The sequence below is a fragment of the Myodes glareolus genome, chromosome 5, assembly GCF_982192425.1.
Source record: "Myodes glareolus chromosome 5, mMyoGla1.1, whole genome shotgun sequence".
Classification (NCBI taxonomy): Eukaryota; Metazoa; Chordata; class Mammalia; order Rodentia; family Cricetidae; genus Myodes; species Myodes glareolus.
In genome coordinates this window covers 51947484-51962411 of record NC_142030.1, presented here as the reverse complement: position 1 = coordinate 51962411, position 14928 = coordinate 51947484, and positions in this window count along the sequence as shown.

Genomic DNA, 14928 nt, shown 5'->3' with positions numbered 1-14928 from the left:
AGAAAAATCACTGAATCTGTAGAACAATCTACATCTCATGTCCCCAGGAAACACAAGTCAGGACTGTTCAGGACATGGGTTCTTAAGAACTTCGCAGGAAGAGTGAGATCACCGAAGCTGGGGCAATCACATGGGGAAATCACATGGCAGAACGAGAAAGTAAGCTTTAGGAAAATGTCCAAGGTCTGGGAAACAGGAGGGGATGTTAGAAAACAAAATGGAGAGGCATCAGGTGGAAAGACAAGAAGGCAGAAGCAAGAACCCAGGGCTGAAGCTCGACCACAGAGACAGGCTGCTCCTGCAGAGAATCCAGAGTGGGTTCCCAGTGCACTGTCTGTATGTCCAGTTCTCATGCCTTCTCTTGGCCTCGTTGGACATAAAGTATGCACCAGCTCATACACATACATGCAGGCAGGCACTCACACGCTTCTGAGGAGGTCAAGAGTGGCCTGTCCTGTGGTGGAACCCATGAACCACAGAAGTCTGTGAAGTTCATCTCCTGTGCTACAGGCATACAGCACAGCACTAAGTCCCGCACAGAGACGCCCCTCCTTGATTTAGTCTGCGATAGTCACTGTCCTGAACAAGCTGGGCACAAGGCAAGGGTCATTCACTGCTGTCCCTCAGCTATTGCTGTATCTAAAAGCTGACGGTCTGTGTCCTCCCAGCTTTACCCCAGAGAAAAACACCATGACCAGGAGACAGGACTGGGGAGTCATGGGAAAGCAGGGTCCCCTTTGCCGACTCCCCAGCCCAGTCCTCTGGGATTGTGTGGTTGTAAAGGAACGTGCTAGGCAACGTGGTACCCCAGCCCTGTGTAACACGGTGAGTCCGTGCTGAGACTGATACACTTAATAAGAAAGCTGTGCCATAGGAGACAGGGACCGAAACCAAATGACCTGGTTTGTTTTGTTTGTTGTTATTTTTGTTTTTCTTTCACAACAAATGTTTTGTTTTCCTAGAAATTAACATGCACACAGAAATTGATAAACACACACACACTCACCAACACTTGTCATGATTCCTGACAGAAATGGGAACAGAGACAGACGAATTCAGAATCTCAAATTTGTTATTCATGAATGTTTTCTAACTCTTCTATATTCAACATGAACTAGTACTATAATAAGAAAAAAACTGTAATGGTAATAGCTTTAAAAATGAGAACATGATAGCAAAATAAATAAGTAAGACAGCCCGGAGTTTGAGTCCCCAGCACATCCCTTCTTAATAACTGGATCCTGAACACATTTCCTTTCTCCTTCTGTCCCTAACTATTCTCATTTTATAGAATGCTGTAGACAGGATTAAAAATAAGTGGATATTTTCTGCTTTGTGACCAAGAGATAAGGCTAATAATAGCAATAACACTAACAAACAAATTTATTAGACTAAAACTATCATTACCTGTGACCAATGTAACTTAAAATGCCTAATGGTGTTACGGTAATTTAAAACATGCCAGAAATAAGTACAGGGCAACACACAAATGCAAATCGTTAAAATTCTAGCTCTGTTGCTTACCAGTGAATGTCTTTAAAAAGGTTATTTCACCTCCCTGAGTCTCAGCTATGTCACTTACTAAGAGAATAAGGAAAGAAAACCTACTTTGAGGGGAACTGGAAGCCGTAACAAGTATACACTATTGAATTGTTGGGTTCGAAATGAGTCTCTGAGGTTTATATAAAGTTACAACAGCCATCTTAAGGCATGAAGAGGTCTTTCTACATTTTTTAAATCATAAAAGTGTGCATTGACATACACAATGAGATGATGACCACGGACAAGCAAATGGGTCTATGTGTCATTTCGCAGTTGCCCTTCATGTTTAGGGGGTAAGATTCTTTGTGAAAACAACAGCGACTATTTATGTTTGTGTGTGCTCACATGTGTGCGGACACCTGTATTTATGCGTGGGATGGCCATGTTTGTGCATGTTCACAGGTGTGGGCACACTGTATTTATGCATGTGGGAGCCGTGTGTGTGCACATTCACATGTGTGGTTATACCTGCATTTATACACATGGGGGTCATGCCTGTGCACGTTCACATGTGTGGGCACACCTATACTTATGGGTGTGGTAGTCAGAGGTCAACCTCAGTTGTTTTCCCCGATGAGCTGTCCCCTTGTTTTTTGAGGCACAATCTCAGAAGCTCACCCATTCAGTCATGCTAGCTGCCAGCAAGTCCCAGGGTCTCCCCGTCTTTGTCTCCTTCCTGGGATTACAAGCACACATCCTCATACGTGACCTGTGCAGGAAGAACTTCACTACTGAGCAACTCCCTAGCCAGAACACCAATTCTTTAACCAGACTTCCAGTATGCGGTATTATTGCTCGTGCTGTGAGCCACTTCGGGGCTTCCTGTCCTTCATGACCATGACTTTGCACTTTTGACCCACATCCCCCCTGCTCCCCATTTCACATTACATTTTACTCTATGTATGTGAGCCTCACTTCTTAGAGCATACACGTCAAGAAGGCTAAGCAACATTTCTCTTTTTATGTCTGGTTTACCTTATTTAACATTCTCTAGGTCCATATACCTTGTTGCTGTATACTATTTCATTATACACAGCAATCACAATTTCTTTTGTTCATCAATGGGTATGTAGGTTTTTGTTATGCCCTGGATATTAAAAATAATGCCATAAAAAACATATGTGATGCTGACTTCATTTATGTGTAGACCCAATAATATGATTGATAGAAAACACAGCAGTTCTTTCTGATTTTACTTTTTTTTCCAGGAATTGCTATACTGTTTGAATCTGATATTTCTCAAAAAGGCTCATATGTTTGAACATCTGGTCCCAACTGGTGGTCCTGTATGGACCTGTTTGGGGAGGATGTTAAACTTTTTGGAGGTCACTTTTGGGCTAGAAAAGGACAGACAGCACTTTGGCAAGTCTTTGCCATTACTGATGGAAATGCTGAAGCCAAGAGCCCAAATCAGCTCATCCTCCCTTCCGATGCTTCACCCAGAGAGTTTGCCACAGTGGTGCCCGAGCAGAGCCATCTCACCACAGCGTTGCAAAGAGAAGACGTGTACTTCTTTTGACAAGGGCTGTATCTCTCTACTTCACAGAAACAGTAGGCAAGGAGTCTCTTCCCTCTGCATCCCTCATAGCTCACCTTTCAACTTGTGAGGACAAGCCATTTGGACAGTGTGAGGACAGCCACCCCAACAGTGTGTGAGGACAAGCCACCCCAAGAGTGTGAGGACAGCCACTCCAACCGTGTGAGGACAGCCACCCCAACAGTGTGAGGACAAGACACTCCAACAGTGTGTGAGGATAAGTTACCCCAACAGTGTGAGGACAAGCCACCCAAACAGTGTGAGGACAGCCACCCCAACAATGTAAGGACAAGCCACCCCAAGAGTGTGTGAGGACAAGCCACCCCAACAGTGTGAGGACAAGCCACTCCAACAGTGTGAGGGCAGCCACCCCTACAGTGTGTCAGGACAAGCCACCCCAACAGTGTGAAGACAAGTCACCCAACAGTGTGTACTTTGTCTTAGTCCTTCCCTGGTGACTGATGCTAAGCCTTCTGGGTATGTTTATGGACCTTTTGAAGATGTCTCCAGCTTTTTTGTCCAATTCTTATCAGTTCACCTACGCTTTGTGGCTTACTTGTGAAGCCTACCTCTTCATTTTATTGACTATTTCCTTTGTTTAGTTGGTTTGCAATATACCACTGTGTTTGCTTTCGTCACTGAGTTTTGGAGGTCATACTCCCAAATCACCACCAGGACTGAGGCCAAGAAGCTTCCTATGCCTGCTGTATCTTTGTGTCACCCAGGCCATGCATGGGCTATCACAATGTAGACATTCAATATGTGAATGAGGAATGAAGGAATGGACTGATTTTCCTAGTCTATCAAGAACCCTTCCTATATAAAACTACACTGGCCCAAATAGCAACAGCACCAACCACCTCTTAGAAAACATTTTAATTTTTATTTTTAGTAATGTGTATCACATGCATGGGGGTACCCCTGAGAAAAGCAGTGTATGCCAGATCTCCTGGAGCTCAAATTACAGGGAGTTGTGAGGTACCTGATGTGGGTTCTGGGAACTCTACTTGGGTCCTCTGGAAGATCAATAAATGCTCTTAATCATGTAACCATCTCTCAAAGATGAAAACATCAAGTGATTAAATAAATTCAATATAGTTCATTTAAAAGTAGTTAATTTAACCAACTTCTCTGGGCTTATTCTACAGCAGTAGGAAAAACTCGAGAGTGTTATAGCGCAGACTGTTGCCTGGGTGTTCACCTTCCTGTCTTCCGGAGCGACTGGCATCTCCTTTACAAGCCTGGGAAGAATCAGAAGGTCCTATTCTCCCTCAGGCGCTGGTGACCATCATTAAAGAAGCCAGTTTCAAAAAGAGGGCAGGAAGAAAATGAAGGACAGGAGGTGGGTGGGACAGAAGGGGGAAGGAGCATGAAGAAAGGACTGGCGTCCTGGAGGTGCACTTACCCCTTTGTGTGTGAACTGTGTGGCTAGCATCTTTAGCTACAGTTAGGGAGACCACAGAGAGCTCACGCTTCCAACTAGCGAACCAAGCAGATAAAATCTGTCACAGGTGTAAATAAAAAGATGCCTCTTTAAAATGGAAAATGCATGCTTATTTGACAACTAAATGAAAAAAGTCACAAAAATTGGGAATGAGTCTAATAGTCATTTCCAGGTTGTTTTGCTGTTTTGTTTTTTTCAGTGAAGACAATATTCCCCAAACCACTGCTCAAGCGTTACTTCCTCAGAGAAGTTCTCCTGGCCCCTCAGCCTGCTGTTATGGGCTTCAGCAGAAGGTTCCAGCATCATAACTGGACAACTTTGGGGACAGCTAATTGTTATGTACCCATGTCTGCTGTGAAAAAGAGCTGGAGTCAAATGCGTGTCGTGTGGAGAGGTGAGCAACACACATGCACACTCGGCTGATGCCCCTTATTTATAGATTCTGCATGCAGGAGTTTTTCAGTTCACTCATTTAAAATGCATTTGTAACCCCAGAATCAATACTCTCAATACTTTTGCAGAGGTTTGCTGGCATTCCTAGAGCAGGCGTTATCATGAGATACAGGTCCATACGAGGAAGCACAACCCAGGCAGGGCCCTGAATTCTCTTCCAGTCTCATCCTGTGAACAAGCCTCCTTCTGTGTGCTGCTAAGTCCAACATTTTTATTGTTTTGTGCTGTGATGATTGCAGTATTTCAAGTGACCCCTGTCTACACCCTAATGCCCCGAATAAAAGAAGGCCATGATGGACAGCTCCCTTCAGGCTCGAGTTTAACACTGTTGGTATTAATGAAGCAAGTATATGTTAAATAAGATGTCCTCAAACAAAAGCGAACACACAACAAGGTTATTTATTGATCAGTTAGCAAAAATGTTTGACCAAAGGCTCATGGGAACCTAAGCCCGTATCTCTTCTGAGAGCAGTGACTCAGTATTCAGTAACTCACTGTTTGTGACAACTTTATGGAATATAATTACCAGGAAAAATGACAATCGGCTGCGCTTATATTTTTGCTATATATGTGATAAATATTTGTGGCCTGGGGATATGGATCACTGGTGGAATGCTGGCCTCACCAATATGAGGCTCTGAGTTTCCTCCCTAGCACAGAGGGGGAAGAAAGAGCCCAAACCCCCTTTCAGAATGGCATAGGCGATAGACCGAGGGAGACATGTGTAACACAGGATCCTATGATACTGCTCCAGGGTTGGGGGAATAGGGGTCAATTAGATGAATATTGCCATCGAAGAGAGGCATTCAATGTGGAGGCAATTTACAGATTCACAATACACCTTTGCATTTTGATTTTGAGCATCTGTGACCTCCTACTCATCAGCCCAGGTTAAGAAACCAATAGAAGGTTGGGCGTGGTGGTGCACACCTTTAGTCTCAGTACTCAGAAGACAGAGACAAATCAATGGCTCTCTGTGAGTTCCCAGATGGTCTAATCTATTCAAAGAGGTTCAGGCCAGCCAGGCCACAGTGTGAAACTCTGTCTCCAAATAAATAAATAAATCCAAAACTTGATAGATATTTCAATATCAAGGGAGAAGCAGGTTGGAATGAAAGAACAAATATAGTAGTGTTTGTGTGTGTGTGTGTGTGTGTGTACGCACACATGTGTTTATATAGTACACATATGTAAAAAGTTTTTACAACTAAAATTTATTTCAAATGTTCCATATAGGTCAAGTTTTCAAATTTTTGGATTATATCCATGATGACAAGAAGTAGATAGAAAATTCCAGCATACATGAATTTCCAGGTAAAAGATACCTTGTTATGAATCACTAGCTAAAGGGATTCCATAAGATTGACTAAACAAAGAGAACAGAGAGCCACGTAAACTATACGTACACCTGAATACAGAAGCTAACCCTCTCATCCGCCATCTTGAGATCCTCTGCATCCCATGGAAGGTATGGGGGAGAATAATACAAGCTGAGACTTCTATGGCATCAAAGTTCTTCAGAGAAAGTCAGCCGGAACCACCTCTCTCTTCTCAAAGAACACATCCTATTTCCAAGAAAAGCTTCCAGTAAGACTTACTGGGTAAAGATGAAACCAGAAAGATACTAGGAGCAGCAAAAATCCTGCCTGCAAATGGCCACAGGCACGCTGTGAGAGTAAGACAATTACACCATTGATAATTCAGCATTGTTTGGACACTGTGCAACTGCGGTTGATTTAGAGAGACTGGAGCTGACACACGTACAACAGGTGGATATGAGGTCGCCAAGAAACTACTTCGGAATTTTCCCACAAGAATAAAGGCAAAAAGGTCACTTGTGGTGAAAGATCTTTTGGATTAGTCTTCTAAATCAATGCGAGAATTAAAGACAATTTACATATAAATAGGCTAATACCCCAGCTTGGAAATTAAATGGAGTTTTAAAAGATGTAAGTAGCTGCGGAAAAGGTCAGTTGGGCGGTAAGTACACATAATGCGATTTTTGAGAACTGCTTGTCTTGTTGGCTTATTAATATTTCGTATTCATGTCAGTGTCAGTCTGAAATTGTGTGCATAATTAGTGATGCTCCAAAGTCAAAGACGGGCCAGCAAAGTGAGAAACTCGGATTTCACAAAGCTGGGAAGGAAAGGCACGTGCGGCATCTCAACAGAGAAGTCGTCAAAATTAACCTTTGTGCACATATTAATACACATTAGATTCAAATAGATCACAACAAACTCCAAATAAGTATGGACGACTCCAATAAAGTGTACCTTGACTTTTAGCCCTGCTAATCAATTTACAGCTCTTCCCAAACAGAGCAGCAGCAAGCATTGGCTGCAGCCAGAATGGTTCTTCTACATAGTCTGCAGTCCTGATCCCCTTAGCATCTTCTTAGAGATTGTGCCAGGGTGATGAAGGGTGGTGGAGTGACGAAGACCTCGCCAGCTGTCATTGTATCCATGTGCATCAGTGGACCCGGAAGGGTGCTGGCGCTTGGGACGAAAGCAAGGAACCCAAAATGGGTTTAGGGAATTAGGAAGTTCCACTGTTGCATTTTGGTTTGGGTTTGGATTTTTAGTATGTGTTTGTGGTGTGTGTACAAGTTCATGTGTGTAGAGATATGTGTAGGCAGGCACTCATGCATGGATGCATAGAGGTCAAAGGCTGATAGACATCTAGAGTCTTCCTTTTTTTGATCTCCACCTCATTCATTGAGGCAGAAGCTCTTGACTGAACCTAGAGCTTGTCTGTAACTATCCTAGCTAGCCAGCTTTTTCTAGGAATTCCGGAGGTCTGCCTTCCAAGCATTAGGACTATAGGTGGCATTAAGTAGGTGATAGAGATCTGAGCACTCGGGTTCCTTCTTCCATGGCAAGTGCTCATCCTAGGTAATTCACAGCCCTCTGAGTATGGAGGTGTTCAGGGAACCAGAACAGGGCAGACAGGGAGTAAGGGAAAGAAGAGGGTCCATTGAAGGGGACCCCTTCCCTTCTCCCTCTGCCTTAAACACAGCACGTCCCTTTTCATCTGCTGAGCAAATATCCTCAGATAAAGGAAAATTGAATAAAAAGCATGAGAACCACCAATCTCAGAACACTAATGTACCTTCTTAATAGCCCCACATGGCGATTTCATAAACTACTGAACAACAAAGAAATGTTAACCCAATTCCCCACCTTACTGCTCCTACAATCTGGCATTAGGCTACATAGGTACTAACCCAGCCTGGAAAAGGAGCAACGAGAAAGTATTGTATGACGATGCACCTAATTAGTCCAGAGAATGCACAGCAGTCTTTGGACACCCCTGAAAAGTAAAACATAGCTCTAGATCTCAAGAATCTTACAAATGTGCAGGACACAGGAAAACAACACTCATGTCAAAACGCAGAAGCAATGTGCCCAAAGCACCCAGGACACAACTTGAACTAACAGATAGATCTATCCAGTGTCAATAGACTGTCAAGTCCAACCCCTGGGATTCATTTTTAAAAGGTTGAAAGGGGCCAGGCATGGTGGTGAATGTCTTTGATACCAGCGCTTGGTAGGTAGAGACAGATGTATCTCTGTGAGTTCAAGTTGAAGGTCAGCCTAGTCTACAAATCAAGTTCCAGAACAACCAGGGTGACACAAAGAAGACCTGTTTCAAAAAAAAACAAAACAAAACAAAACAAAAAAACAGTAGATAGATGATAATTAAGAAGAGATAGATACATAGGTAGATAGATATAGATTGATGAACGGATGGATGAATGAATGGATGATACATAGAGATATATAATGAAGATAGATAGACGGACAGACAGACAGACAGATGATAGATGGTTGAATGATTGCTGATGACGTCTGACCATCAGTTACTGGCTACACTTTGTACACAGTTTTCAAGTATACTGTAAAACTTTCTATGCTGTTGTGTTCAACTACATGTATTCCTCCTCTCTAAGCTGATGCCCCTGGGGTTGGCATGATGATGGATTTGTTAGAGCTTACTGTGCAAGCATGAGACCTGGGTCTTCACCACAGAATTCACATTAGAATTGAGCATGGTGGTGAGCATTTGTAATTCTAGTACTGGGGAACGAGATATAGGCAGCTTTCTGGGGTTTGCTGGTCATCCAGCCTAGCCTAATCAATGAAGATTCCGGGGCCAGGGAGAGACCCTGTCTCAAAAACAAGGTCTAGGATGGAGAAATGGCTCAGTAGTTAAAAACACTTGCTGTTCCTTCCAGGGTTCAGTTCTCAGCACTCACCTGGTGATTAACAACCATCTCTAACTCCAGTATCAGGGAGTCCAGTGCCCTCTTCTGGCCTCCCCGGACATTAGGCACACAGTGCACACACATAGGTGAAGCAAAACACTCAAAACACACAAAGAAAAGTACTCCCATTGGATGGTTCCTGAAGAACAACGCTGAAGGTGGCCTCTAGCCTCCACAGTGAGCATGCCCACACATGCTGGCTTTCTGACCCAAACCTGCACATACAAAAGGGATGATCCTCATCCACAGCCGCCAAGTAGTTAAGCTCCAAGGTCTTGCAGATGTCAGGTTGTTTCCAAACCCAGACTCAATTGACTAGGTTGAGTAACTTTTCCAGGGGCTGTTGGAAGTCACTCTTTGGTGACTGAGAATCTTCCCCAGCCTTGGGCATTTGAGCACTAGATTCCTAGTGGGTGATATTATGTGGGGAGGTTGTGTGACCTTTCTAGAGGAAGAACATCACTGGGGGTGAGATTTGAGAGTTCAAAGTCTGGTCCCATCTCCAGCTCACTCCCTACTCTGCTTTTGGGTTGCTATTAGCTTCCTGCTCTGACTGCCTGATACCGCTCATGATGTTATGGGCTCTCCCGCTCTCTCTGGAATGCTAGGTCGATATGCAGTCTTCCTGTGACAAGTCACATTTGGTCATAATGCCTTATCACAGCACCAGTAAAGGAAGGAATACATACCCTGACAACAGAGAGTCACCTGCTCCAGTCGGGGTGCTTTTCTGCCCGAATTCTCACCCCACTCTAGGAGAAACTGCCCCCCTCCACAAAGTACCCAGAGAAAGCACTTCACTGTTTACTCCTGAAACAGGACAATTTTCTTTTGAAGCCTGTAAGTGTGCTATGCTATAAATTACCCTGGCGTGGGTGTGAGAATAAATATCTATGTATATAAGTGTGCGTACACATGCATTCTCTCCCACACAATATGTTACCGTCAGAACCGTGCTATCGAGAGCCACTCCAATCTAGAAATTTACGGCTCTAAATGGAGGCACACATTTAGGTTAGACGGTAGGATTATAAATGCCTTGAATATTACCAGAATAAACAAACTGTCCTAGGAGCATAAACATTTATAAAATAACCTTGCTCATTTACACTGGTGACTCACAGACCTGTGGCAGATGAGTGACCGAGATAGCAAATGTGATTAAAAATGCAAAGAAACGACACCCTGATGGCATGCTGCATCTGACAATGGACTCTGGACTCAGAGGCACCACTGTAATCTACAAGCAAAGTGCTTTTTGGTAATTCACATGTCCGCAGAGGTCCCACGGCTGAGGAGTTATAATACAGGTCCCTCTTAAAGCAGGCTGAGTTCTTTTCAGCCATTAGCGATTCCGTCTTGAGACTCATTCAATAAAAACAATTTCTTTTTTTTTTTTTTTCACTGACAATTGATGGTTTGTGCTTTACCAAGATGAGCTTCAGAAGTTGTTAAGAACTTGCATAATACATTAGCTACGTGTAGCTGAATAACGGACTCTAAGTATGTCCAGGAAAATGAAGGGCTGGCTGCAGTGGCTGGGCTGTCCTTTCCCTTAAACTAGACAGGAGGGGATTTAAAGGGGGAGTTGGGATGTTTAAAGACTGTGAGATCCGAGAATGGCCTGAGTTTCTGCTCCTACTGCAGTGATCTGAAGTGAGTGCACTGTGTTCTCTCTCTTACACTGCACAACGTCCTAAGCTTTACACATTGCTTTTCAGAGGCTGAGGATGGGGCTTGGTTGGGGAGTTCTAGTGTATACAAAGCCCCAGGTTCTGTCCATAGCCTAACAAGATGATATAATATTATGAATATATAAAATAGCAGTCATGCTTTCTAGTATCTATACATTCTATGTGGAACACATATGTCTCATCTCAGAACACAGAGAAGATGAAGAGTAAGTGACCTACTCAAGAAGCCTCCAAGAGAAGGTGCCCAGAAGTGGCAAGAACGGGCAAGCCAGCCATGCCAGGCTGAATCCTGAGAGGGAGTTCCCAGCAGGCAGGGGGACCAGGCTTTTATCCATCTCCACATGCATGCAAGCACACACTTGTAAAATTTCAGAAACATCCACATTTATTTATGATATTCTGTTAATTTTTAAATTAGAAATCTTATTTCTGGTTTTATTTTCCTTCTTGCTGCATCCCGTTTCTTTAGCTGTTCTTAACTCCGGTGCTTAATGACATCTGTTTTGTTGTTTGTTTTTATGTGTTGTTCAGTCTCTCAAACTACAGGATTTCTTCTAAGCAGAGGTCTGGTTGGAGTCTTTGAGTTTAAATACTCTATTCTATTATCAGTGTTTTGTGGAGTTTTGTTCAGGTTTGGCTTTGAGATTTTGCTTGAATTAACAGTTGTTTATCAGAGAAAACTTCAGTGTCCATATTGCTTCCATTTTAACTTATTGTATTGGACCTGATGATAATAAGGTCCACTATCTAAAACTTCCCACCATTCCCGGTGATTGGTTATTTACTTTTTTTGGTAACCTGTCATGGACATGTGTTACAAAATTTCCAAAGGCCATAAAAATATACCGTCCCATTGTCAAGACCTAAAGTTAGATCTTTATTATATAGACAATATTGATTGGTTATCTTTTTGGATTATTGATCTATTTATATAGACTTAGAGATTAAAATGCTCTCTTACATTGCTTTCTTATCTGCAGTTCACACAATGACTGCCTGACTCTAGACAGATCCTCAACTCCACAGTTTAGACAGAACTCCCCATTACAAACACATCCCCACCCCAAAGAACAAGAAAGCACATTGAGAGCTTGGGGTTTGATGCTCACATCAAACACAGTCCAAAGCGCCTGCTGTTGGACCAAGTGAGGAACATTCTTGCCTGTGTAGATGGGACTCAGCATCACAAAGGTTTCAACAAGAAAAATAGAGATTCACCTGTCATCTCATTCTCAGACAGCAAGAATACAACAGGTAGCGCGTGTGAAAATCTCAGTCTGATCATGAAAAATTCTGGTTTTCTTTACTGGGACCCAGTAGCTCCATTTCCTACTTCCAGAGGCTGCATGCATCTGGCCAGGACTCACAGCCGCAGCACACAGGAGCTGAGGCGCAGTCTGAGAGGAAGAAATTAGTTCTGCCCTTTATGTTGACTACAAGTAAGTTCCAGTACACATGGAAGAAAGCTGATATCGATTCTTTATATTGGTACCTAGATAAAATGATAACACCCATGAATCATTATGATTTATAAGAATATTAAGGTTTAATGAAAGTGTCAAAATATATAAAAGTACATTTGACTTAAACATTTTAATATTGGTTAGCATTTTCAACACTTTATAAGAAACATAACTTTTCTGAAAATAAATGAAATATTTTTAACTTTTCTAATTATAATCTTGATGACATTATATTCAAATTGTACACATGGAAAATACAAACACAGGGAAATTTTTAATTCTTTAGATAGGAGGATGTAGGATCCCTATATCAGATCATAACTGTTAGCAGATCAAATGAACCTTATTTTTAAAAAGGGAGATGTTAAATTATAACATTTTTAATGAGCTAAAGATAAGAAAATTACTTATTTGATATGAATATATCACAATTTAAAACTATATATTTCTTTTTAAAAGATCCAACCAAATACCCAAATATCAGACCATTCACTGACAACAGCATCATATGCTTGTCTTTGATATTTGGCCAATTTTCAATCCTATAAAAATCACAGCTTTGCCTTTTCTAACATTTTGACCTTAAAATGTTCTTCTCTGGTAACAGGCTAGTGTGGCCTTACAGTTTTGAAGCATTCAGATGTATGTTTTATAACATGGTTTCCAGTTATACTTCTGTGCTGGGAAGTCCCTATTACTACCAAGGCGGGCAGTTGGCCGGTGCTGAGTTCAGGAGTCTTGTCCATGTTCAGTCTCCAGACTCGAGGTCATCAGACCTCTCTACTGTCTTTCCTACAGTAATCCTTGCTCCTCCAAAATGATTTCTATACTACAGAGTAATAGTTAAATATATATATCTGCTCTACAATTCAGGACCCAAATCTATGTGTAGCATAGGCGGTTTTCTATAACTGCTCTGGCTAACCTTCCCAATCTACTATCCTTTGTCCCTGCCTGCCCCCCACTATCTGTTCACTATCTATTCACAGTGGCCTTTGGGGGACCACTATCACACTTCCCATTTCTTTACTCTAGACCTTACCTTAAATCTGGCCTTGCAATGTGCATTCCATTAGTGATTGAATAACGGACTCTCCTGAGGCGACAGCAAAAACAAGAAACAACCCACAGGCCACCAGAGAAGCCAAGAAAGACGTGGTTTCCCCTGAAGTGCAGTCTTGCCCATCACATTGGGAATCTGGGGTGTATGAAGAGAGCACAACTGTCCCCGCAGTCCTCTCAGCCAAACACTGGCCGGAGAGAGCTCTCAGGTATTTCAGGGGAGGGCAGCACCCATCAGAGCAGAATTAATTCTTTGAGATGAGTTAACCCACGCGCCCTTGATATACAACATACTAGGCAGCTGAGGTATGGGTGTGCAGACCCAGCGAGGCAACGCTGGTGCAGGATATCACACTGGTGCAGGATATCACACTGGTGCAGGACATCAGCACGCTATGCAGCGGGAATATGCCCTTAGAAGGCATTTTTAAAACGAGCACCTAGGCTGAACTGGAGTGGAACTTCTGAAACCGGCTTAGAAAAACCTGTGTGCTTTAGCTGTGTATCTGTTTATTATGTGGTTGAGAAATGTTTAAACAGGACTTAGGAGAGGGGCGTCGCGAATCTCATCCTCCCCTCCCCCCCCCCCCCGCCCCAGCTGGGGATTATCCCAGGAGTTGCTAAGGTTTCTGCACCAGGGGACAGTCCACCTCTTCTCTCCACCCAGGATGCCAGTGGAGCCTTGGAAAAGTAACTGAAGCCCAGGCAAGGTGTGGCTTTGGGTCGCATTCCCCTAAGGTGGTTTCCAAAGCTACATTCAAAAATGTGAAAGCAACAAGCTGATACAGGATTGGCCAAAAGAAGTGTTCAGTGCATTCTCTAGTTTTCTCAGATCATTGGAGAAGACATCCATCCAATCTGATGGCCCAAGATATAAAAGCCAGGTAGGGCCTATGAGAACTTCTTCCACCTTCCCTATTACTAGCATGCCATCTGCCTGATAGTCATTTCCTGTTACATAGCTCATGGGGCCTTACATACCCAGGTTATGTAAAAATAGAGGTAAATTAAATCATTAATCTCACTGATTAAAAGTACAAAAGTATTAAGCTTTTTGCATTTTTCTTAGTCACTGTAATTGATAGTATTTCATTTTGTGTGGGCTATTTCATTAAAATGCAAACATTGTCCATCATGAGTGCATGACTCTCCTTATGTGATCATGATCATACCAAAGAGTGGTCTCTGAAGCCACGTGTAAAGGAAAGCTGAGATGCCACCCCCCTCCCCAGACTAAAACAAGTGGAGAAAGCCTTCCCACTCAGAGGAAAAAGGACAGGCACCATGTTCCTGGAACCCACCCAGTAACTGGGCGGTGTCACTCACAGGGCATCCCAAACGTAAAGTACCACACCTTCCTGGTTCACGGAGCCCAGCAAGAACTCAAATGCTCGGTCCAGTACTGTCATTATAAGGGAAATTCTGCCGACAGGTTCTAGTCACACCGCTAATAGGAATAGGTTCATGG